Genomic DNA, 11,420 nt, shown 5'->3' with positions numbered 1-11,420 from the left:
ATTTAGTATTTTTGCAGATTACATTCCATTATAGGTCATACAAGATAATGGGTATAATTCCCTGTGTTATATAGTACATCCCTGTGGCCTATCTTTTTTTTTTTTTTTTTTTTGTGGTACGCAGGCCTCTCACTGTTGTGTGGCCTCTCCCGTTGCGGAGCACAGGCTCCGGACGCGCAGGCTCAGCGGCCATGGCTCACGGGCCTAGCTGCTCTGCGGCATGCGGGATCTTCCCGGACCGGGGCACGAACCCGCATCCCCTGCATCGGCAGGCGGACTCTCAACCACTGCGCCGCCAGGGAAGCCCCTATCTATTTTATATATAGCAGTTTGTATTTGTTAATCCTATACCTCTAATTTATCCCTCCCCCCTTCCCTCTCCCCTTTGGTAACCACAAGCTTGTTTTTTATATCTGTGAGTCTGTTTCTCTTTGGATACATATATCTGTATTATTTTTTAGATTCCACATATGTGATATCATACAGTATTTGTCTTTCTCTGTCTGACTTATTTCACTAAACATAATGTTCTCTAGGTTCATCTGTGTTGCTGCAAATGACAGTGTTTCATTCTTTTTAATGGTTGAATAATATTCCATTGTATATATATACCACTTAAAAAAATTCTTTTTTTGGCTGCATTGGGTCTTTATTGCTGCGCATGGTCTTTCTTTAGTTGTGGTGAGTGGGGGCTACTCTTCGTTGCGGTGCGCAGTACTCTTCTAATTGTGGTGGCTTCTCTTGTTGTGGAGCATGGGCTCTAGGTGCGTGGGCTCAATGGTTGTGGTGCACGGGCTTAGTTGTTCCATGGCGTGTGGGATCTTCCCGGACCAGGGCTGGAACCCATGGCCCCTGCATTGGCAGGCGGATTCTTAACCGCTGCGCCACCAGGGAAGCCCTATACCACATCTTATTTATCCATTCATCTGTTGATGGACGTTTAGGTTGCTTCTCTGTCTTGGCTGTTGTAAATAGTGCTGCTATGAAGATTGAGGTGCATATACCTCTTCGAATTAGTGTTTTCATTTTCTTCAGATATATGCCCATGATTGGAATTGCTATATCATATGATAGTTCTGTTTTTAGTTTTTTGAGGGAACTCTGTACTGTTTTCCATAGTGGCTGCACCAATTTATATTCCCACCAACAGTGTACAAGGGTTCCCTTTTCTCCACATCTTCTCCAACATTTATTAATTGTATATGTTTTGGCGATAGCCATTTTGACAGGTGTGAGGTAATTCTCATTGTGGTTTTGATTTGCACATCTCTAATAATTAGTGATGTTGAGCATCTTTTCATGTGCATTATATGTCTTCTTTGGAGAAATATCTATTCATGCCATCTGCCCATTTTCTGATTGGGTTGCTTGCTTTTTTGATATTGAGTTGTATGAGCTATTTATATATTTTGGGTGTCAACCCCTTATCAGTTGCATTTGCAAATATTTTCTCCCATTCAGGAGGTTGTCTTTTCATTTTGTTAATGGTTTCCTTTGCTGTGCAAAAGCTTTTAAGTTTTTTTTTTTAATGTATTTATTTATTTTTTGCCTGCATTGGGTTTTTGTTGCTGCAAACGGGCTTTCTCCAGTTGTGGAGAGTGGGGGCTACTCTTCGTTGTGGTGCACAGGTTTCTCATTGTGGTGGCTTCTCTTGTTGTGGAGCATGGGCTCTAGGCGCGCGGGTTTCAGTAGTTGTGGCACATGGGCTCAGTAGTTGTGGTGCATGGGCTTAGTTACTCTGCAGCGTGTGGGATCTTCCCGGACCAGGGATCGAACCCATGTCCCCTACATTGGCAGGTGGATTCTTAACCACTGAACCACCAGGGAAGTCCCAGCTTTTAAGTTTAATTAGGTCCCATTTGTTTATTTTTGCTTTTTTTTTTTTTTGCCTTAGGAGACAGAATCAAGAAAATATTGCTACAATTTTGCCACAGAGTTTCCCACCTGTGTTCTCTTCTAAGAATTTTATGTTTTCAAGTCATATATTTAGGTCTTTAAACCATTTTGAGTTTATTTTTATATATGGTTTGAGAGAGTGTTCTAATCTCACTGTTTTACATGTGGCTGCTCAGTTTTCCCAGCACCACTTGTTGAAGATACCCTCTTTTCTCCATTGTATATTCTTGCTTCCTTTGTTGTAGATTGATTGGCCATAGGTACATGGGGTTATTTCTGGCTCCCTATTCTGTTCCATTCATCTATTGCATCTGTTTTTGTGCCAATACCATGCTGTTTTGATTACTGTAGCTTTGTAGTATAGTGAAGTCTGGGAAGGTTATACCTCCAGCTCTGTTCTTCTTTCTCAAGACTGTTCTGGCTATTTGGGGTCTTTTGTGTTTCTATACTAATGTTATTTGTTCTAGTTCTGTGAGAATGCCATTGGTCTTTGGATATGGATTGCATTGAATCTGTAGATTGCCTTGGGTGTTATGATCATTTTAATAACATTATCTCTTCCAATCCAAGAACACAGTATATTTTTCCATCTGTTTTTTTTTTTTCAGAGTAGAGGTCTTTTACCTCCTTTGGTAGGTTTATTCCTAGGTATTTTATTCTTTTCGATGCAGTTGTAAATGGGGTTGTTTCCTTAATTTCTCTTTCTGATAGTTTGTTGTTAGTGTATAGAACTGCAACAGATTTCTATACGTTAATCTTGTATCCTGCAACTTTACTAATTCACAGATGAGCTTCAGTAGTTTTTTGATTGCATCTTTAGAATTTTCTATGTATAGTATCATGTCATCTGCAAACAGTGACAGTTTTACTTCTTCCTTTCCATTTTGGATTCCTTTTATTTCTTTTTATTCTCTGATTGCTGTGGCTAGGACTTCCACAACTATGTTGAATAAAAGTGGTGAGAATGGGCATCCTTGTCTTGTTCCTCATCCTAGAGGAAATGCTTTCAGCTTTTCACCATTGAGTATGATATTAGCTGTGGGCTTGTCACATATGGCCTTTAATATGTTGAGGTATATTCCTGCTATACCCACGTTGTGGAGAGTGTTTAGCATAAATGAATGTTGAATTTTGTCAAAAGCTTTTTCTGCATCTACTGAGATGATCATATGGTTTTTATTCTTCAGTTTGTTAATGTGGTGTATCACATTGATTGATTTGAGAATATTGAACCATCCTTGCATCCCTGGGATAAATCCCACTTTATCATGGTGTATGATCCTTTTAATGCATTGTTGGATTCAATTTGCTAATATTTTGTTGAGGACTTTTGTGTCTATGTTCATCAGTGATATTGGCCTGTTGTTTTCTTTTTTTTGTAATATCTTTGTTTGGCTTTGGTATCAGAGTGATACTGATCTCATAGAATGTGTTTAGAAATATTCCTTCCTCTGCAATTTTTTGGAGTAATGTGAGAAGGATAGGTGTTAACTGTTCTCTAAATGTTCGGTAGAATTTACCTGTGAAGCTGTCTAGTTTGGACTTCTGTTTGTTGGGAGTTTTTAAATTACTGATTCAATTTCATTACTGGTAATTGATCTATTCATATTTTCTATTTCTTTCTGGTTCAGTCTTGGGAGATTGTACATTTCTAGGAATTTGTCCATTTCTTCTTGGTTGTCAATTTTATGGGCATATAGTTGTTTGTAGTAATCTTTTATGATCTTTTGTATTTATGTGGTGTCAGTTGTAACTTCTCTTTTTTTTTATTTCTGATTTTATTGATTTGGACCTTCTCTCTTTTCTTCTTGATGAGGCTGGCTAAAGTTTTATCAATTTTGTTTATCTTTTCAAAGAACTAGCTCTTAGTTTCATTGAACTTTTCTAATAATGTTTTAGGCTCTATTTCACTTATTTCTCCTCTGATAGTTATGATTTCTTTCCTTCTACTAACTTTGAGTTTTGTTTGTTCTTCTTTTTCTAGTTCTTTTAGGTGTAAATGTAAGTTGTTTGAGATTCTTCTTGTTTCCTGAGGTAGGCTTTATTGCTATAAACCTCCCTCTTAGAACTGCTTGTTTCAGTTATTTTTTTTTTGTCCTGACTTTGAGTTTAATCTGTGGAAAATGCCCATACTCAGGGCATTTGTCAAAAACAACCAGTACAATTGTGTAACATCACAAAGCTATGGTACCAGTTGGGGGCAAACAAGAGCTTGGTCAAAACTTAAAAGGCAGATCTGGGGAATGAGGTGTCCACAGGGGTTTTGAAAAACTCTGATATATTCTTGGGGGTCTAAAAGTCTCTACAAATGTGAAAGGCTGTGTGCATGCCTGGGAAAGACTCAAGAGGGCCCCAGTCTCTCACCTCTGGCTGATTAGAGACCCTGTGCAAGCAGGAAGTGACAGCTAAGACAGAGATGTAAACTGCCTGTGTGTCAAGGGCATGTACCAACATACCTACACACAGAGCTTCTCAGCAAAGGCTGGAACGCTTATTGGTTCAAGGCATTTAAGGACATATATGACCCATCTTTAGCTGACCACTAAGCTAATCAATCAGAGAACTCAGTGGCTACACAACTATAGAGAATACGGAATTTATAAAATTAGTCCAGGAAGGCCACTAAACTAACAAAGAGTTGCAGCAATAACAATAAAAGAGCAATAACAACAGACCCTTGGGGGTGGGGGAAATCTGATTTCCAGAGTCGTCACAGTATATATCTAAAATGTCCAGTTTTCAAATTGGGAGGTTAATATAAATGGGCTGAATTTTGTTCCCCCAATATCCATATGTTAAAACCCTACCCCTGAATGTGACTTTGTTTGGAGATAGGGCTGTTAAGGAGGTAATTAAGGCTAAATAAGGTCATAACAGTGTAGCCCTAATCCAATAAGATGGATGTTGTTATCAAAAGCAGAAGAGACACCTGGAATGTGTTCTCACAAAGGAAAAGGTCATGGGAGGACAGAGAAAGCAGGTGTCTGCGAGCCAGGGAGAGTGATCTCACCAGAAGCCAGTCCTGCCAGCACCTTCATTCTTGCCTCTCCAGCCTCCAGATGTATGAGAAAATAAACTTCTATGGCTTAAGTAAAAAGAAAAAATGTTCAGTTTTCAGTAAAATTTTTTAAAATATTTTTTAAAAAGAGGAAAGTATGACCCATACCCAGGAAAAAAAAAGTGTATAGAAACTGTCCCTGAGGGGACCCAAATGTTGCACTTACTGGAGACTTTAAGTCAGTCATTATATATAATATAGATATGCAATCTATAATATAAGTATAGAAATTAGTATTTATAAATATAAAGAACCAAAGGAAACCATGTCTAAAGAATTAAAGTATGAAAACAATGTTTTACCAGATAGGCAATATTAATAAAGAGAAATTGGAAAAAAGAACCAAAGAGAAATTTTGGAGTTGAAAAGTTTTTCACACATTTTTCTTTAAAAGCTTATTGATCTTGTCCTCCTTAGTAGGTTATGTAGGCTCCTTAAGCATGTAGTAGTTATCATGTCAATTACATTTTTTGTGTCTTTCAATGTGTCTAGTGTAATACCTAGTTTTCCTGTTTAGCACACAGCATACATAATTTGTGAATGTATATTTATTGTGTGCCTGTCTTCCTCACTAGCTTGGAGACTTCAAGAGAATTGAGTCTTGTCTACTTTATTCAGCAATATCTATCCAGCATCTGACTTAATATCTGGCTGATAGTAACTTTTTAAAAATATATGTTGAATGAATAAATTATGAACAAATTAATGAATGAAAGGAACAATCATTTGATGAGCATCTGCTCTATATCATGCGCTGTACTATATTTATATATATTATCTTAATTAGTCTAGGATGCCTATCATTATCCCTATAATCCAGTCACTAATTTCCTTATCTTGGAGGTAGGAAAGACCATTAGAAAAATTGGTTTGGTTAGCAGACTACGCAGGTTAACAATCAGATGATCTCTAGGCCAGGAAATTCTGGGCCTCCCTGGTTCACCCTACTGAGTATGGTTGGTCAAGTGATTGGTTTCTTCCTGTCTTATACAAATGAGTATTCACAGAGCTCCAAAAGTTTATTTGAGTCTTTACATAAAATTCACCATGATAGAACTTACGTGGAGATTGTAGGGGAACAACTCCACATGGCACCCTAGCAACCTTACACGTATCTACATAGGTCATGCAGGCAAAGACCTGAGCCACAGCTAATCTGAGTCTTGGCCGAACACTTTATTATTCTCCCAGAACACGAGTGGAAGGAAGGTCTGTGATGAGCTGGCCCAAGGCCATCACTCTTGAGTTTTTCATTGCCTCGGGGTACTAACGATGTATAAAGTTTTCTGCCTTGCCACTTCAGAATAGAGCTGCAGACTCCAAAACCACTCAGCTGCAGTTTATTTTATCATCTATCTATCTATCTATCTACAGCCGCCCCGTGTGGCATGCGGGATCTTAGTTCCCCGACCAGGGAATGAATCTGTGCCCCCTGCAGTGGAAGCGCAGAGTCTTAACCACTGGACCACCAGGAAATTCCCTCAGCTGCAGTTCAGAATTGGGTCCGCACCAATGGAATGTCTCACAGCTTGTGTCACAATCTTCTGGCCTCTATTTTTGTAGTGGGTCATCCTTTCTGTTGTGTGGAACAAGCATGACAAGGAGCTGGAGTCTTGGCTACTCTTTTGCTTCCAGCGTAAACAATGAACTGTCTAACTCTAAAAAGAGCGAATGTGTCTCTACCAGTTGAATCTGGTAGCCAGCGTTGGCCTTTCTTGCTGCTGTGTCCTTTACAGGGCCCTGATCCCAGAGTGGGAGTCCTCTCAACCCAAATGTGTGACATGCTTCTCCCTTACCTGGCCATGCCTCCCTTCCTCTGCAGGACTCAGCCCATATGCTTTGAAGTCCAGATCTTGGTTATTTCTCGTAGATACCTTTTAATTTTTGAAACTTTGGTGTGGTGTATGAATCTTTTTTGTTTTTATTTCCAGTTTTGGAAGTTGAAGTAGAAGATCCTGAGGATGGAGAGGGGAAAATTCACTGAGGGGTGTGCACTTGGAGTGGCAGCATGCTTTTTTCTTTCTTTATGATTGGCCTTGGAAAAAATTATACATATATAAAAATATATGTAAATTATATATTAAAATTCAAACATTGGGTTTCTGGAAGAGTTAACCTCTTGTCAATTGCCATGTAGTTTTTGACTTGTTATTATGCAGAAGAGGGTTTTTTTCTCCCTTCCTTGAATTTCATTACAAAGTCCTTTCTAATGACTTGCTATTGCAGGATCCTGTGAGTATGTTCGTGCGTGCATGTGTATGTGTTCGCATGTGTGTTTTTTCTTAACTATCTGGAAGTCATGTGACGAATTTACTTATTGATGTTCATGTCAGAGATGTTGAGTGACTTTTCTTTACCAAAAACAAAAATGAAAGCACAATTTTAATAAGTTTAAGGTAGCAGATAAAATAAATTTCCCTGTTTGTTGTAGAAAACTTTGAAGCTATGGACAAGCAAACTGAGAAAATTAAAATTATCCATAATCTCATCATCCAGAAATAACACAGTTTTGGTATTTTGGTTTATATTCTTCCAGATTCATTTTAATGGGATGACCCTGTAAATAGTGTATGGAGTATTGTTTTGTGACTAGTTTTCCCTCCATTAAACACATTGTGATCATCTTTCCTTGCCATATTTTTGACTAACATACTTTTTAACGGCCGTGCAGTATCCCATTGCATGGATGGCCAAATGTTTATTTAAAGAATTCTAGATTGTCATACACTAGATGGTTTTCAGTTTATTTTTTCCAAGTATAAAAACTCTGCAACTACTATTCCTGTGGATAAAGCTTTTTGAATATTCATGATTATTTTCTTGGGATAAATTCCTAGAAGTAAAATTGTTGCAACACAGCCTATGTGCATTTTCAAGTGCTTTTTCGAATGTAGACTAAACTGGTTTTATAATTAGTTGCTCTACCAAAAAAGTGCAGCAGAGATTTAACATATGGCTCTTTCTTAAATTGGTCCATAATAAAAAGCTGAGGCTAGTTTTTGTGCTGTCATATTGTGAAAGGAAATTCCATTGAGGAAAAAAAGCGATATAATACAGATAGGCATACTTCTGGTAGTCTGTCTTTCGTATTGTTTCTCTGTCCCCATAGAATGTAAGCTCCATGAAGAGAGGGACTTTTTTCTGGTTTGTTTAACACTGTATTTCCAATGCCTGTATCTAGCACGGAGTAGGTACTCAATACATAATTTTTGAATAAATAAATTAATGACTCTGGGCTTTTTATAGGTGCTGTAGCTAACAATACATATTAAGTCATTAACAAATGCTTGAATTGCATGGTGTTAAGTAGAGGCCCATTGGTAGGGTAGTGGTGAGGCAGGAAATGTAAGTTAATTTAGCTTTATTGATTGATAAGACAAATTTAATTATTGCATGTGTTCCAGGAAGAAACACTGGGATAGAGTTAGAAGTGCAACTAGAGACTTGTTGTGAAACATGCTTGTCAAGTAAAAATGCCTGTGAAATATAAAGAGGGAGGGAGTAAGAGTAGGCAGAGAAAGTCTTCAAATGTAGTGTATGTCTGACACTTAGGAAATGTAGTGTATATCTGACACCTAGGAAAGGAGCGGGAGAAAGAAAGAGGGTTGGGTGGGAAGAGCCACTGTGGTACAGCCTGATAAAGTCTTGACCAGTCCAAAATGGAGCTCCAAGGTAAAGATGACCCATAGAAGAGTTCCACATTGGGTAGCAATGGCTCAGTCATTGGCTGGGGGCTGTCCAGGAGGCTTATGGGCTCGGCTCAAACACTTAGTGGATTCTGAAGATGCTGCAGCTAGAGGCTGTCAGTTAACTGCATTCCTGGTTGCTGACCAGTGAGTTCCTCTTAAAGGGAGATCCGAGAGATGCATCTCCATGGTTACCATAGTCCTCGCCTTGAGCTGTGCAAATCCTCTTCTCCAATCACATTTGGAGGAGAGTATTGCCTTTAAACTTACACTTTAACAAACCATGTCACTGCTCTTTCAGACTGGTTGCTCTTTGCATGGTATTGTGTGTAATATGACCAGTGAATCCCATGGTCATAAGCTCATTACTGTACCTCCTTTGCTGTGAGGTAGGTTGGATGCTAAGATGTATGTGATTTTAAAAAAAAATAAATTTATTTATTTTTATTTTATTTATTTTTGGCTGTGTTGGGTCTTCGTTGCTGTGCGGGCTTTCTCTAGTTGCGGCGAGCGGGGGCTACTCTTTGTGGCGGTGCGCGGGCTTCTCATTGCGGTGGCTTCTCTTGTTGTGTAGCGTCGGCTCTAGGCGCGTGGGCTTCAGTAGTTGCAGTGCATGGGCTCAGTAGTTGTGGCTTGTGGGCTCTAGAGCACAAGCTCATTAGTTGTGGCGCACAGGCTTAGTTGCTCCACAGCATGTGGGATCTTCCCGGACCAGGGATTGAATCCGTGTCCTCTGCATTGGCAGGCGGATTCTTAACCACTGTGCCACCAGGGAAGTCCCTGTATGTGATTTTATGGTTGCAGACTAGTCACTCTAAGCCCCCAGGTCATGGATGTTGGCAGGAAAGGTGGAGGCAGAAAAGATATACCCTTTACTTGAAATAAGTATTCTTGAGAGAAGAATCACTGGCTTTTCCAGGACATAAGGGGTCCAAAGCAGTCAACTTGCCACCAGGTGGCTAGTTGGTTTCCTCAAGAAATAGTGCCAAATCATGGGTTCAACATTGGTCTCTGTTGTTGGTGGGTTAGACATTCAGAGATAGCAGTACCTCGATGGACCTCGGTAAGTAAAAGTCCATGCTGTTGGGCCTCCATCTCTGACATGGTGATTACTCTATTTGTATGTCCGTCTTTCCAGTTCTCAAGTGATTGTTGATGAAGGCTGGCTAATGTCAACTGGCTGAACCATTTTATCTACTCGGTTGTTTATTGCTTCCATTGTGGTGGATGCTTTCTGGCGGAGGTTAGCATTTGATATAAAAATTCTTATACTTTGGACCCATTCCCTTCTGCCCATCCACTTGCCTCTACTCCAGACCTCTTTTCTCCAGTCACTCAGAATTTTCCTCCTAACCCCTTGACCAGCCTATCAGGCCATTCTTTACTGTCCATGATTTTGTGTATATTTTCACCTTGGACCATTTCTCCTTCCACACAAGTGAATGATCAGGTGTGCCAGGTGAGGCTCCTGCCGTTGTAAAGATTTTCTCTCACCACTGTCTTTCAAAGTCAACCCTGAATGGGACTGTAATGAAGCCTCCATCTATTTTCAGCTTTCCTGCACATTCAGAGCCAATCCACTTGTGAACCAAGCTCAGGTTTTTTCCTCTTGGTTCAGCTGTTCATGTGGGACCCTCCATATGACCATGAGGTGTAAGCTAAAGGAGGAACATTGATGCAACCAAGAAAGGCAAATAGGAGTCTGAACTACTTCCCCATGCAACTTACACATGCTCTCTTGTCTTGCATGAGCTTGATCCCAGGCGTATCTTTTCCATCTTATAAGGGGCTTCTGCTGGGCGGTTATGTGTCTGGTCTCTACTATTTCAGGGACCCATTATCACCATTGCTATTTCTGAGCCACTCTCTGTGACTGCCTCTCCGACGATCAGCCTTAATCTGCAGAGGAGGACCGCACTGAATTTCTTAGTGACATTGGTGCCCCTCTCCCCACTGCATTTCTAATGGCCTTTGTGAATGGTGTGTCCTCTAGGTTTTCCTGTGGAATATTATTCTCTGATTGATCTTCCGGTCCCACATATATCTTTGCATCCCAACCTGTCCAGTTCCCTGAGGCTTTAAATGATTTTTTCCACTGCCTGACAGGGCAACTCATGCATTTCAAATTCACTTAGCGTGGGTCAATGCTTTCTCCAGGTTTTTAAAGCCACCCTACCAGTGAGTTTCTCTCATCCCTTTGGGTCCTTGCCAGGGTGTTAAATCATGTATTCTGATATAGTGTCCCTAAGTCAGTAAACTCTTGCTTGTACAGGAGTTGATCAAACACACTCAAAAATCCAGTCCTTTGGCTTCTACTAGTATATCCTAGCTAATCCTTGCAGGTCCCTTAGGGTATGACCTCTTCTTCCCTTATTATTTCCAACATGTGTCCAGTTGTACTAGGTTGGGATTTCACCCTAGTTATTGATCAGCCAAGTGAGGAGATGGGGACAGATTCTGAGGTGGGGCGCTGGTTGGCTGGCAGGGGAGAGGTCTCTGCAGTGTCTTTCTCATAGGGGAAGTGCTAACTCAGAATAGAGCCTCATGCAGGAAATGGTAAGTCTTCATAGGGAGGGGTAGGTAGCCTCTGCAGTCTCTGAGGGTTCAGGGTAGTCAACAGAGCCAAAGTCTTTTGGGGAAATCCATTCTTATGCCATATTTTAGTGTCCTGTATTTTCTAGCCAGAGCCCTGGTCTTAGCACAACAGACTTGCCTTGGCTGTGTGTTCAATAGTCTTTGAAATTTGGCTATGCTGAATTTGCTCCACAGCTGTGTCTGTT

Source organism: Pseudorca crassidens, chromosome 6, assembly GCF_039906515.1.
Source record: "Pseudorca crassidens isolate mPseCra1 chromosome 6, mPseCra1.hap1, whole genome shotgun sequence".
Classification (NCBI taxonomy): Eukaryota; Metazoa; Chordata; class Mammalia; order Artiodactyla; family Delphinidae; genus Pseudorca; species Pseudorca crassidens.
This window is presented reverse-complemented; position numbering follows the sequence as displayed.